The 12647-nt window shown below is 43.1% G+C and overlaps 1 pseudogene; it reads right to left on the minus strand.

Moving 5' to 3' along the window:
- Positions 1-577: 577 nt before the first annotated feature.
- Positions 578-7650, minus strand: LOC126512502 (glyceraldehyde-3-phosphate dehydrogenase-like; annotated as a pseudogene).
- Between the last annotated feature and the right edge of the window lie 4997 nt (positions 7651-12647).

Raw genomic sequence — 12647 nt, forward strand, 5'->3', positions numbered from 1 at the left:
TTCTGGGTGTATGGAATGGAGGCTGGGATGTTGAAATAGGAGCAGCGGGGCTGCGTCCCCAGCACCCCAGCCGCCTGCTAGCTCATTCCCGAAATAACACACAAACTGCATTCATTTAAACACTGCTTGGCCCATTTCTATCTAGCCTCTTCTAGGCTAATTCTCACATATTAATTTAGCCCATTTCTAATAATGTGTGTAAGCACCCCAAGGTGCGCTTACCGGGAAGATTCTAGCCTACGTCCATCCTGGGTCTGAGCTGCCTGGGAGAGCTGAGCATGGCGTCTCTGCTCCAGAGAGCAGAGCTGTCTAGTCTACCCAGGAGCAGAGCAGAGTCTGACCTCACTTCCTCTTTCTCCCAGCATCCTATTCTGTTTACTCCTCCCACCTATGTTTTAACCTATCAGAGCCAAGGAGTTTCTTTATTGCTTAACCAATGAAATCAATAGATTGATATATGACACTCCCACATCACTGGGAGACTCAGATGTTCAGCATCAGTAGCTCAGCTGGGACAGGGCTTTGTCAGCAGCCAAGGGCATCTACGTGCTTGCTAGGCTGAACGGTCCAGAGCTTCTTATTCCTTAGAAGCTATGAGGTCTACTACCCTCTTCCTGTACTCATATTCATTACCATACCAGAAAATGAGCTTTGCAAAATTACCATTGAGAGCAATGTCAGCCCCAACGTGAAAGGTGGAAGAATGGGTTTGCTCCCAAAGTTGCAGGAGACAACCTGGTCCTCAGTACCACCAAGATACCCTTTATTGGGCCCCTTACACCCGTTTTTCCATCTTCTTGATGTCATTATACTTGACAGCTTTCTCTTCTGGGTGTCATGTCAAATTCATGAAGGATACACTGAGGATAGGAGCATGGAAGGCCATCCAGTAAACCTCCCATTCAGCTCTGAAATTACCTTGTCCACAGACTTGGCAGAGTCCCTGGATGTTTTGGGTATCCCCGTGGCCATCAGACCATAGCTTCCCAGAGGGGTCATCCACAGTCTTCTGTGTGGCAGGGATGGCATGTGCTCTGATCATGAGTCTCTCCACAGTGCCAAAGTTAGTATGGATGACCTTGGACAGGGAACCTAAGCAGTTGGTGGTGCAAGAGGCCCTACTGGCAATCTCGTGTGAGCTGTCATACTTCTCACAGTTCACACTCACAGCAAACATGGCGACGGCAGCAGAAGGAGCAGGGATAATGACCCTTTTTGTTCTACCTTTCAAGTGGGCCCTGACTTCTCCATGGTAGTGGTGATACCAAGAGACAGCACAACATACTCGGCACCAGCATCACCCCATTTGATGTTGGCCAGATCTCACTCTTGGAAGATGGAGATGGACTTCCCATTGATAAGGTTGCTGTTCTCAGCCATGACTATTCTCTGAAACTTAGCATGAGTAGAATCGTACTAGAACATGTAGACTACGTAGTTGAGGTCAATGAATGGCAACAATATCCACATTGCCAGAGTCGAAGGCAGCCCTAGGGACCAGGATCCCCAAATGACCAAATCCTTTACTCCAACTCTCGCTTCAAAGCAGTGCCCGGCACACAGGCTTGGCGCCTAGTCAGTCTTCTGTGCAGCCTTCCCACCACCAAACAGTGTGCCAGGTGGAAGAGGACCACATACCAGTCTAAATGGCAGCCGCCCTGTCCTTTCTCTTTTGTCTTTTAATCACATTCACTGTAATGATAAGATGGGAAGTAATTGAGCAGTTATCGAAAACCTGCCTTTTACAGAGAAGCAGGCTCTCCCAGCAGATGTCAGGAAGACGCCTGCAAAGAGCTTTGGTCTATCCCCCCCTCCCAAACCTTAGCACCCACTGTCGCGTCACGTGTTCTGCTTTCTTTTTCTTAAGTCAGTGCATTGCTTTTCCTTTCTTTTGCTGTTCTTTCCTTCTCTCCACACTGTGAGATACAATAGCTTGCTTAGTTCCCGCTGAGCTGAAGCTGTGGAGTTCCCGGTACTTCTCCATCACTGGAGCATTCTACACACATTTTGAGAAAGTAAACAGTTTAAAGGGTGCGTTGCTGGTCTACTTAAGAAAACCATGAGTGCCTTGTGTTGGCAACCTTTGCTTCTAAGAAATGAGCGAATTGCAAGCAGGTGTTTACTGTAATGTAGTTATCATTGAGACAACAGAAATTGTTTTCGTTTACCTCCCTCCTCAACCGTCTTTCAACCATAATGGATGCTCAGAGGGAAGTTACTAGCTCAAGGTTAAACAGGTGGAATTTGAATACAGATCTCTTGCTTCCGCTTTAACTGGATCACACTCTGCCAGGCTCATGTGATATATATTGGTGTCTATTCTCTTGCACCCTGGCAGGCAGACTCAACATGTGCTTTGGTAGCAGCAAAGCAACACACACACACACACACACACACACACACACACACACACACACACACAGGGGTAGGGGTGGGGCTTGGTAAAGTGCTTGCTCTGCAAGAATGGGGACCCGAGTTTGAATCTTCTGCACTTATGTAAAGAAATGCCAGACACAGCAGTGTGTTCCTGTAGTCCCAGCACCGACAAGGTAGGACAGGAGGATCCTTGAGACTTATGGGTCAGCAAGCCTAACTGAATTGTTGAGTTCCATGGACAGTGAGAGATGGAGTCCCAAAGATAAAGTGAGCAGCAATTGAGGAAGACAGTCATCATGAACCTCTGGTCTCCACACATGGACATATGCACATATTTATGAACACATGTAGGAATGTGTCTATACACACACACACACAAACACACACAATTAAATATTTACTATACAAGAAAATCAGTGATTGGAACTCTCATCTTCTTTTCATTTCTCTTAAGGTTGTTTTTACTCTGAAATACAAGGGAATCATGGGAAGGGGCCATCATCACCATCTCTTTAGTCCCCCAGAGCCCTTTTAAAATTCTAACTTCAGTTCTGGGTCCTTTAAAAATAATAAAATGGTGTTTCATTTTAAGATATTCTTTTCATTACTTTAGCAAAAGCTTCCCTCACAGTGAGCTAATGAGCTTTCCCTGCAAAACATGGCTGGGAGAGAATGTGCTTTGGAAAGACGGCTCTCCGGGTCCTTTGAGCGATTAGATCAGCTCCTGAGAGAAAAGAAGGGACACGAGAGTGCACATGACCTGTGCTTCAGGATGCTGTGTGGGGTTTCGGGGGTGACATTGCTTTCTGATTTTTCCTTTATGTTAAGTCAGCTAAGGATTGCATTTTCACTTTGTGTGCTGAGGAAGGGCTCTTCTCAGTACTTAATAGGTAACTGTATGGAGGTTGAGTTCCATATTTCTCAAACACCACTACCATCTCCCCTTCCTCCTCCTCTTCTTCCTCTTCTTTGACAGGGTTTCTTACTTGGCAGAGCAGGCTGGCCTTGAATTCACAAAAATCTGCCTGCTTCTGCCTTCCAAGTGTTTGAATTAAAGTCATGTGTCTCCACTACCCAACACCGTGGTTTCCAAGTGTTTGAATTAAAGTCACGTGCCTCCACTACCTCCTGTATGCCAGGCAGGCAAGTCATTTTACTCACCCAGTTACATCCCCAGCCTCATATGTCTCTTTTATATCTGTGATTTGCTGTTCCTAAATATAACTGACTTCATTTAAATTATATATATACTCAATGTTGCTTGCCTCAAAAAAAAAATCACGAGATCTGAAGTCACCTTATTTTGCTTATATAAACAGATGGACAATTGTTGTCTAGTCAGGGGTGAGATTGTTCTGCCTGATGACCAAACATGCCAACTGGTGACAACAGCCATGCTTATCATTGATGGAGTGGTTGCTATTTGCAGGCATGTCAGAAGGCCTTTCACTCTCACTTAATCCTGACCTCAAACCTCAGTGCCAGTCGCTGGGAGACTCTGCTCTAGTAGAAGAAGATAGTGAGCCTGGGAAAGATTGCAGATGGGCCACGGCTCAGGACCACATTCCACCTGACTCCACGTGCTAAGTATTGTTCTGGCTAGAGCTTGCCTGCAGCTGTCAGGGGGTGTTTTAGAAGGGCCGGGTAGCACTCAGGAAAGCAGGGAAGGAGCTATTACAGAGGTCTAGGTACGTGGCCACAGAGCCAGGTCTAGAATTTCAAAGGTAAAAACAGGTACATGGATTGAGTTGGGAGGGTCTGAGGGTGAAGTGTTTAGGGACATAGAGTATCCCGAGGTCCAACCCTGTTGTGACAAGGCAGGTGGTGTTGGAAAAGTTATAGAGGTTAAGATCCTTCAAAACCTTTATTGTGAGGTTGGAGAGATGGCTTAGTGGGTAAGAGCACTTGCTGCTCTTGCAGAGGACTGAGGTTCTGTTCCCAGCACCCACATCGACTACTCATAACCACCTGTAAATCCAATTCCAGAGGGTCTGACACCATCTTCAGGACACTGGGGACTCTTGCATGCATATGGTACACAGATTTACACCCATGATCAGACACACATATATATAGAAATACATATTTTTAATTTTTTAAAAAACTTTTGTTCTGACTCCTCAATAGAAAACAGTAAATGAAAATGAGAATAAGATAGAAAAGATGAAATATTTGAAAGGCAATAGTTTCGTCATTTTGGGGAAATATAACAAGGCTACGCAGTGATTCCCTTTCCTACACTAAGGCTTCTTTAATAAGGAAAAGCAGTCTACAGTTCACGTATCAGCTTCTGGAGTGTTTGAAGGTGATTAACTGCAGTTTGCTCTTTGGAGTAGTTTAAATCCTCCCTCTGGAAGGCTTGCCAAGCTCATCATTCTCCTTTAGAAAGGGGACAAGATAAACTCCGGCCGAGCAGGGTCCTGCATAATGAGGCTTACCCAATTAGAGACTATCGACAGGTCCAGAGAACCCACATCGTCTACATCAATAGAAGCACCCAAAGAAATGTTTATTTTAGTTATGCATATATATCAATGAGTATATTTGCACATATGTGCTTAAGTGCCCTTGGAAGACAGAAGACATTGGATCCCATGGAACTGGAGTGGCAGGTGTTCTGAGCAGCCCAACATGGGAATCGAACTCAGATCCTTTGTGAGAACAGCAAGCACTCTTCAGCTCTGAACCTTACCTTCAGTCCCTAGAGCCACTTTTCCTTATCCCTGGGTCTTCCTTCCCCTTACACTTTAGCTGGCATTAAGAGTGTTGATGGAGGAAGGTCATTGGTTAATTAAATAAAGAAACTGCTTGCCCTGATAGGTTAAAACATAGGTGGGAGGAGTAAACAGAACAGGATGCTGGGAGGAAGAGGAAGTGAGCTCAGACTCAAAAGCTCTGCTCTGGAGCAGAGACGCCATGCTCAGCTCTCCCGGGTAGATGCGATAGCTCTGCGCTCAGAGACACACGCGATGAAGCTCCAACCCAGGATGGACTTAGGCTAGAATCTTCCTGGTAAGCGCACCTTGGGGTGCTTACACACATTATTAGAAATGGGCTAGTCCAGGTGCGAGAGTTAGCTGAGAAGAGGCTAGATATAATGGGCAAGCAGTGTTTAAAAGAATACAGTGTCCATGTAATTATTTTGGGGCATAAGCTAGCAGGCGGCCAGGGTGCTGGGGACGCAGCCCCGCCGCACTTATTACTACAGAGTGTTTTAGAGACGCCTATATTTGTTACTTTGCCTTCTATCAAATAGAATGATACAAAGAGGAATAAAGGCCAGCCGAGTGGTATCAATGAGAATGGCTCATATATCTGCATGTTTAGTCCCTAGCTGATGAACTACTGGGAAGGATTAGGAAGTATGTCCTTGTTGGAGGAGGTGTGTCACTGAGAGTGAGGGACCTTTGAGGTCTTCAAAGATCATACTATAACCAAACAAGTGGAAGACTTATATGATAAGAACTTTAAATCTTTGAAGAAAGAAATTGAAGATACCAGAAAGTGGAAAGATCTCCCATGCTCTTGGGTAGGTAGAATTAACATAGTAAACATGGCAATCTTACCAAAAGCAATCTATAGATTCAATACCCATCAAAATCCCAGCAAAATTCTTCACAGACCTTGAAAGAATGGTACTCAACTTCATATGAAAAAGCAAAAAACTCAGGATAGCCAAAACAACCCTGTACAATAAAAGAATTTCTAGAGGTATCACAATCCCTGACTTCAAACTCTACTACAGAGCTACAGTACTGAAAACAGCCTGGTATTAGCATAAACACAGACAGGAAGACCATGATGATAACTGACTAATCTCTGAAACAGTGAGCAAAAACCCAGTGAAATGTTTCAATTAAGAAGAGTTGCCTTGGTCATTGTGTCTCTTTACAGCAATAGAACACAACTCATTGAACATGGAGGACATGTTCATTGAACATTGGCTCTCCTATGTTCTATATCTTTGGTAGAGGAAGGCATTTTGCATGCTGCTGAAGGAGAAACATAAACACCAACCCAGCCACATATCCTTTGATCTACAATGGTGTCCTGTCTGTAAGATACGCTAGTGCACTGTGTAGCACAAAGATCATGGGAATAACCAATGAATATCTGATTTGTCTTAAGACCCACTCCATGAGTTGGAATCCATATTCAACATCCCTTGGGTGACCAAAACCCAGAGACTAGGTAGCCCAGGGACCTAGGGAAAAAAACAAATATTACTGATCTTTAAAAAAAAAAAAGTAGTAATAAACTTACTCCTAATGACATTTTACTATATTAAAGATGAGTGTTTTGCTCAGGTGTCATCAGAGAAGCTTCCTGCAACAAATGGGGACAAATACAGAGACACACATAGCCAGACATTATGCAGAGACTTTGGAACACTTAAACCTAAATGTGATGTCTCCATCAAATTCCTCCCCTCAGGGAGCAGAGAACCCCTTGAAAGAGAAAGTGGAGAAAGTGTAAGAACCAGAGGGGATGAAGGACACCAAGAAAACAAGGGCCTCTGAATAAACATGATCAACACACACATGAACTCACAGAGACTGAGGCAGCATGCACGAGGCCTGCACGGGTCTACACCAGAGGGGTCCTAGAGCTGAAAAGGGAAGTGAACGTATGCTCCATCCCTAATCCAGAAGCAATCTCCAGTTGATAACCTCTTGCAAATGAAAATCATCTTTTTTTCTCCTCTATTTTTACCTTGCAAGTTCTTTGGGTATATATTATGGCTTCCAGTTTAAGTGTTTTTATGGGATCGTGGGTGTGCAAATGAATGTATCCCTATTTCTTGTGCCTTGGGTTCTTTTCCTTCTGTTTGTATATTTTGGCCAATTCTAATACATTAGTTTTTGTTTTATCTAATTTTATTTCATTATTATCCTATAGAAGTCTGTTTGCTTTCTGATGAGAGACAAAAAGAGGATGGATCTATATGGGAGGGGAGGGGAAGGAACTTGGAGTAGTGGGAGGAGAAACCATAATCAGGAAACATCATGTGAGAAAAAAATAAAATTTTCAATGAAAGGAAGAAAATAAAAAGAATAGTAGCAAAGACAGGCAGTCTCATGACATGCCTTGCCTGAGATACACGAAAAATGAAGGATGCAGGCGTGGGGCTGTCCCCTCCGACGTTTGCTGAATTCCTTCCCAGGGCAGGTTTCTACAGTTATGACCATTAGTCCTCCCAGGCAGCAGGTGCACGGAGAATACCACCTTCAGGTGAGCGTGGCTGACTCCCTGCTGACCATCTTGACTGTTCATCCCACAAACAACTCAGAGGACTCACTGAGTTTCTCACTTCCTCCCTTTCCTGGTACTACCACCAGCAAACCTCGACTTAGGTCTCTATCCTGTATTTATTTCCTTCCTCCTTGTTTGTCCATTCAGTCATTAGATCCCATTTGTTTAGTTGTCTGTCTCTCTGGGTTCATTTTCTATCACCGCTATAAAGAGAAAACACCCCATCTCTGCTTCTCTTTCTCTGCTTCCAGAGTCACATGGCCCTTCTTCCTGTTCACGAGTCCCATCTTTCTCTTCTCGCTTGTATGTTGTTTGGGATGCTCATCCAGGTACACCAGGACAACTTCCTTCTCTCAGTAATTCTAGCCCAAGGCAGGAACACACCTATAGGATACAGATAGCCTTCCTTCTGCGCTCTACTTTCCCGTGATTGACTTTTGTAGACCCCGCATGTCTACCTGTCCCTGGATTATTTTATTCCACACAGTGTTCCTTAGATTTATTCACATTTCACACAGGACAGGATTTCCTGCCTACCTCTTTTTTTTTTTTTTAAATAGCACCTGACTATCTGGTTTAAGCCAGTCTTGAGCTCCTAGGTTCAAACCTCCCCTACCCTCATCTCAGTCTTTTGAGTGTCTAGGTCTAGATGTATGTGGCCAGCAAGACATTCTGCTTAATTTTCTTTCTTTCTTTCTTTCTTTCTTTCTTTCTTTCTTTCTTTCTTTCTTTCTTTCTTTCTGTGTGTGCATGTCATAGCATGAGTGTGGAAGTCAGAGAACAACCTGCAGAAGGTAGTTCTCTCCTTTCACCCATGTGCTCTAGGGATCAAAGACTGGCAGATGGCAGCAAGCACCTTTCCTGCTGAACCAGCATGCTAACACATACTCTGTCCTTTAAAGACCAGACTCCATTTCAGTGTTCATGCATGTTACATCTTACAATCTTCTCACTTGTCCCTTTATAGAAAATTGTAATTCTCTTCCTTGGCTACTGTAATCATGACTTTTCTCATTGCTGGGATGAAATCCCTGTCAAAATCAAGTCATAGAGAAAAGGTTCATTTTGGTTCACAGTTCAAGGGAAACAGTTCTTCATGGCAGTGAGTTCATGGCAGCAGAAACAGGAAGCAGCTGGTTGCATTGCCTCTGCTGTCAAGAGGCAGATAGAAGTGGGGCATAGTGGCGCATGCCTTTAATCTCAGCACTTCAGAGGCAAAGGCAAGTGGATCTCTGAGTTTAAGGCCAGTCTGGTCTGTAGAGGGAGTTCCAGGACAGTCAGGGGTACACACAGAAAATCCCTTTCTCAAAAAAGAAAATAAAACAAAGAACCATTCAGAGCCCAGAGCCCCAGGACTTGCAATGGTGTTGCTCCCATTTAGGGTGGTCTTCCACTCATTTTAATCAGTATTTAAATGCCAACTTCATAATAGCCAGCTTAACAAGTGTGAAGTGATAGTTCACCATGGTTTTAGTTTGTGTTTCCCAGACATTTGGTGATGTTGAATAATATTCTTTCTTATGCCTCATTTGTATGTTGTCTTTTGAGAAATATCTGTTCAGGTCTTTTGTTCATTTAAGAATATCTTATATGGAGTAATTTTACTTTCTTATTTTGTATCATCTCATTTGATGTTCATAAGAGCCTCAGTATCTCACAAAATCCCATTGGCAGCGATGAAATAGTGTGGTTAAATAACAGCTCTCTAAAGGGGACTCAGATCCAGACAGCCTGATTCTGGAGTCCTCACACTTTCCTGGCTCCAGACACCTTAGCACATCATGGGACAGGTAAAAGGGGGTGTGGTGGTTTGAAAGAAAATGTCCCCCAATGGGAGTGGTACTGTTAAGGGGTATGGCCTTGTTGGAGTAGGTGTGGTCTTGTTAGAAGAAGCATGTCACTGTAAGGGGCAAGCTTCGAGGTCTCATATATGCTCAAGATTCATTCACTGTTATACACTCCACTTCCTGTTGCCTGTAAGTTATAAGACTCTCAGCTCCTCTTCAGCACCACGTCTGTCTGCATGCCACCATGTCACACCATGATAATGTACTGAGCTGTAAGCCACCCATTAAATGTTTTCCTTAATAAGAGTCGCGGTGGTCAGGCTGGAGAAATGGCTCAGAGGTTAAGAGCTGCCTGCTCTTCCAAAGGTCCTGAGTTCAATTCCCAGCAACCACATGGTGGCTCACAGCCATATGTAATGAGTTCTGGTGCCCTCTTCTGACCTGCAGGCATGCAAGCAGACAGAATACTGTATACTTAATAAATAAATAAGTATTAAAAAATAAATTAAAAAACTCTATAAAAAAAAAGAGTTGCTGTGGTCATGGTGTTTCTTTACAGCAATAGAAATCCTAACTAAGACAGGGGGTAAATGATGTCTCAGAATGCATGTCACACCAGGCAGGAAAAATTCAAATAGTATAATGTTTGAGATTAGTGACAACTAAGCCAATGTGAATGTATCGGTCCCCTTTAGTCTTAGGAAGAGGAAGAGACCAGCCAAGATCACTCTGGTTAATGGTTTAGAAGTGTGAGACAAAGTTCAAGGGCTTTAAGATGTGTTAGACTTTCTACAGTAGGGAAAGTTGTCTTGGTGAGAAAAGGCACTTGCCTCAAGTTTGGTGACCTGAGTTTGATCCCTGGAGCCCTCATGGAAGACGAGAGTAGTCCTGAGTTCTGTGTGCCCCTCCCCACACAGAATGAGTAAATATGAAACAGAAAAGTTAAAGTAGAGAAAGTCTAACATGGGTGTCTTATTTGATTTTAGGCTTAGGAGAAGCCTAACATTATCACTATCATTATTATTCAATTCAATTATTTTTATTAAATTGATCAAGTTGTATATATAACTATTACTATAATTCAGTTTAAACATTCTTCTCATACACTTATTTGCAGTTAATCTTGGCTTCTACCTCCAGTCATGCGAAGCCATGCATACCTGTCCTGTCTCTGTAGACTTGTACATATACATGAAATTATAAAATATGTGATCTTTTACAATGATTTCTTCACATAATGTTTTTAGATGGATACACATTGCAGTTTTTATCAGTAATTCTTTCTTTCTTTCTTTCTTATTGTGGACCAGTAGACCATGCATGCTTCCTTTTTACGGTTGACCAATAATTTTACCTTAAACCACATTTTGCTGGCCTGTTAAATGACTCGCTCATTTTGGCTACCATGAATAACTTTTCTATGGATAGTCACATGTAAGGTTTTGCTTGGACATATGTTTTCATTTCTCTCAACATAGAGAGCTTGTGATTGGTTGGGTAAGTTATGTGGTAATTTTGTTTACTTTTGTTTAATTTTTGATATTTAATTTTGAAGAAAATATGTCCTACTATTTAAGTCAAGATGTGAAAACTGGAGAAAACAAAAAGCCCAGACAGGGGGAAGGGAAATGGTCTAGGCTGTGGAAAAGCACTAGTTCCATATGTGGTACCTATAAGGAAACAATTCTATTTTACATTGAAAACCCAATTCAAAATAGCCTTAAAGGAGGCTAGAGAAAGTCCAGCACCCAAGTAACAAGCTGAGAGACTCTTTGGGCATATGTAAACCCAACGCTGTGGGAAGCAGAAACAGAAGGACTGATTGACTTTGCTGTCTGCCAGCCTGATGAGAAAAAGTGAGTGCCAGGTTCAATAGACCCTGCCTCAAAAAAACAAGACACAGAGTGCGGTACCTCGTGCCTTCCTCTGGTGTCTACACGTGCACAAGTTCATTGCCCCCCATGTGTGTGCAACACACACGCATTATAAGAGGAAATATGTCCCTTTCCCAGTCCTGTGGAATGATAGCTGCAGAATCTCCATGACTGGGGCATCAGCAGGAGAGGCATTTTGATGAGGATCCAGTGGTGATGATGTGCTAGGGACCAGAGGCCTTGAACCAGACCAAGTACTCATTGCAATGAGCATTTGCAAGCGGGGTTGATTAGACAAAAGGGTAGACTGCCTGACACACCAAAGCTCCTAATGCCCCTAGGATGAATGAAGAGGTGTTGGAAAAGCGGGAAGGACAGAGTGGGATTGGGGAGCGTGATGTGAAATTCCCAAAGGATCAATAACAAATTATGTTATAAAAGAAAATGTGTCCCTTTCTTGAAAGTCATAAATATGCCTGCATCACACCAGGGCTGTCTTTTCCCAGTCTGAATTGAAAAATCCAATGAGAAATTACTTTCTGAGACACCACACTAATTAAAAACAAGACAAAGCAAGCAAGCAAACAAAAACCCAGACTCTGGCCTGGTACATAGGTTGGAAGGGACATGCACCAGAAGAAAGAATGTGTGACTGTTCCTTGTCTGTGTTGGGGCAAGCTAACCACCTCCCACACTTGGCAATAATGTTTGCAGGGTCCAAAAGTCACAGTTCTGATTCTGTTGCTTCCCAGAAGAAAAAATAGTATTGTCAAAGTATAGGAAAATGATCGTATTCAAGTCCTGTCTCTCTGAGACGCTTTCTTCCTGTGTCAGATTTTGTGACATTTATGTTGTTTTGTGTGTTCCTGGATGTTTTCCCTCTGTCTGCTCTTTAGTGCAAGACAGAGCAAGCATTCATGCCTCTGGTTGAGCCAATCAATTGAGTACACAATACCTTGGTTAGTCCAAGGTAACCTACATGTTTAAACATTGCCTGCAAAGACAGCTTCAGTACAACACAGTTACATTAAAAAAAAAAAAAAAACCCACGGCATGAAGTTTGGAGATGATTTCTAATGGGCCCCAAAGAGAGCTTTTAGTCCTTAGGCTATGACCGACCAGAAGTTCATGCCACATTAACTTCCCCATCTGAAAAGCAGGAAGGTCCCTTGCTACAGCTTAGAAAAGCGATTGGAGGAGGCAAATCATGCGTTTTTCTCGATGGTAAGCATTCTCCAAGTGCAATAATAAAGTGCCCGTTTCCTCTCTGTGATTTCAAACTGAACAGGAGACAAGGACTGGCGATCTAACCAGTTCAAGCAGTTCAAGGTTACTGTTGACTGTCTTTTTCATCACC

This window comes from Alexandromys fortis, unplaced genomic scaffold (genome assembly GCF_014885135.2).
Source record: "Alexandromys fortis isolate MF-2015 unplaced genomic scaffold, M_Fortis_MF-2015_v1.1 scaffold_111, whole genome shotgun sequence".
NCBI classification, from domain to species: Eukaryota; Metazoa; Chordata; class Mammalia; order Rodentia; family Cricetidae; genus Alexandromys; species Alexandromys fortis.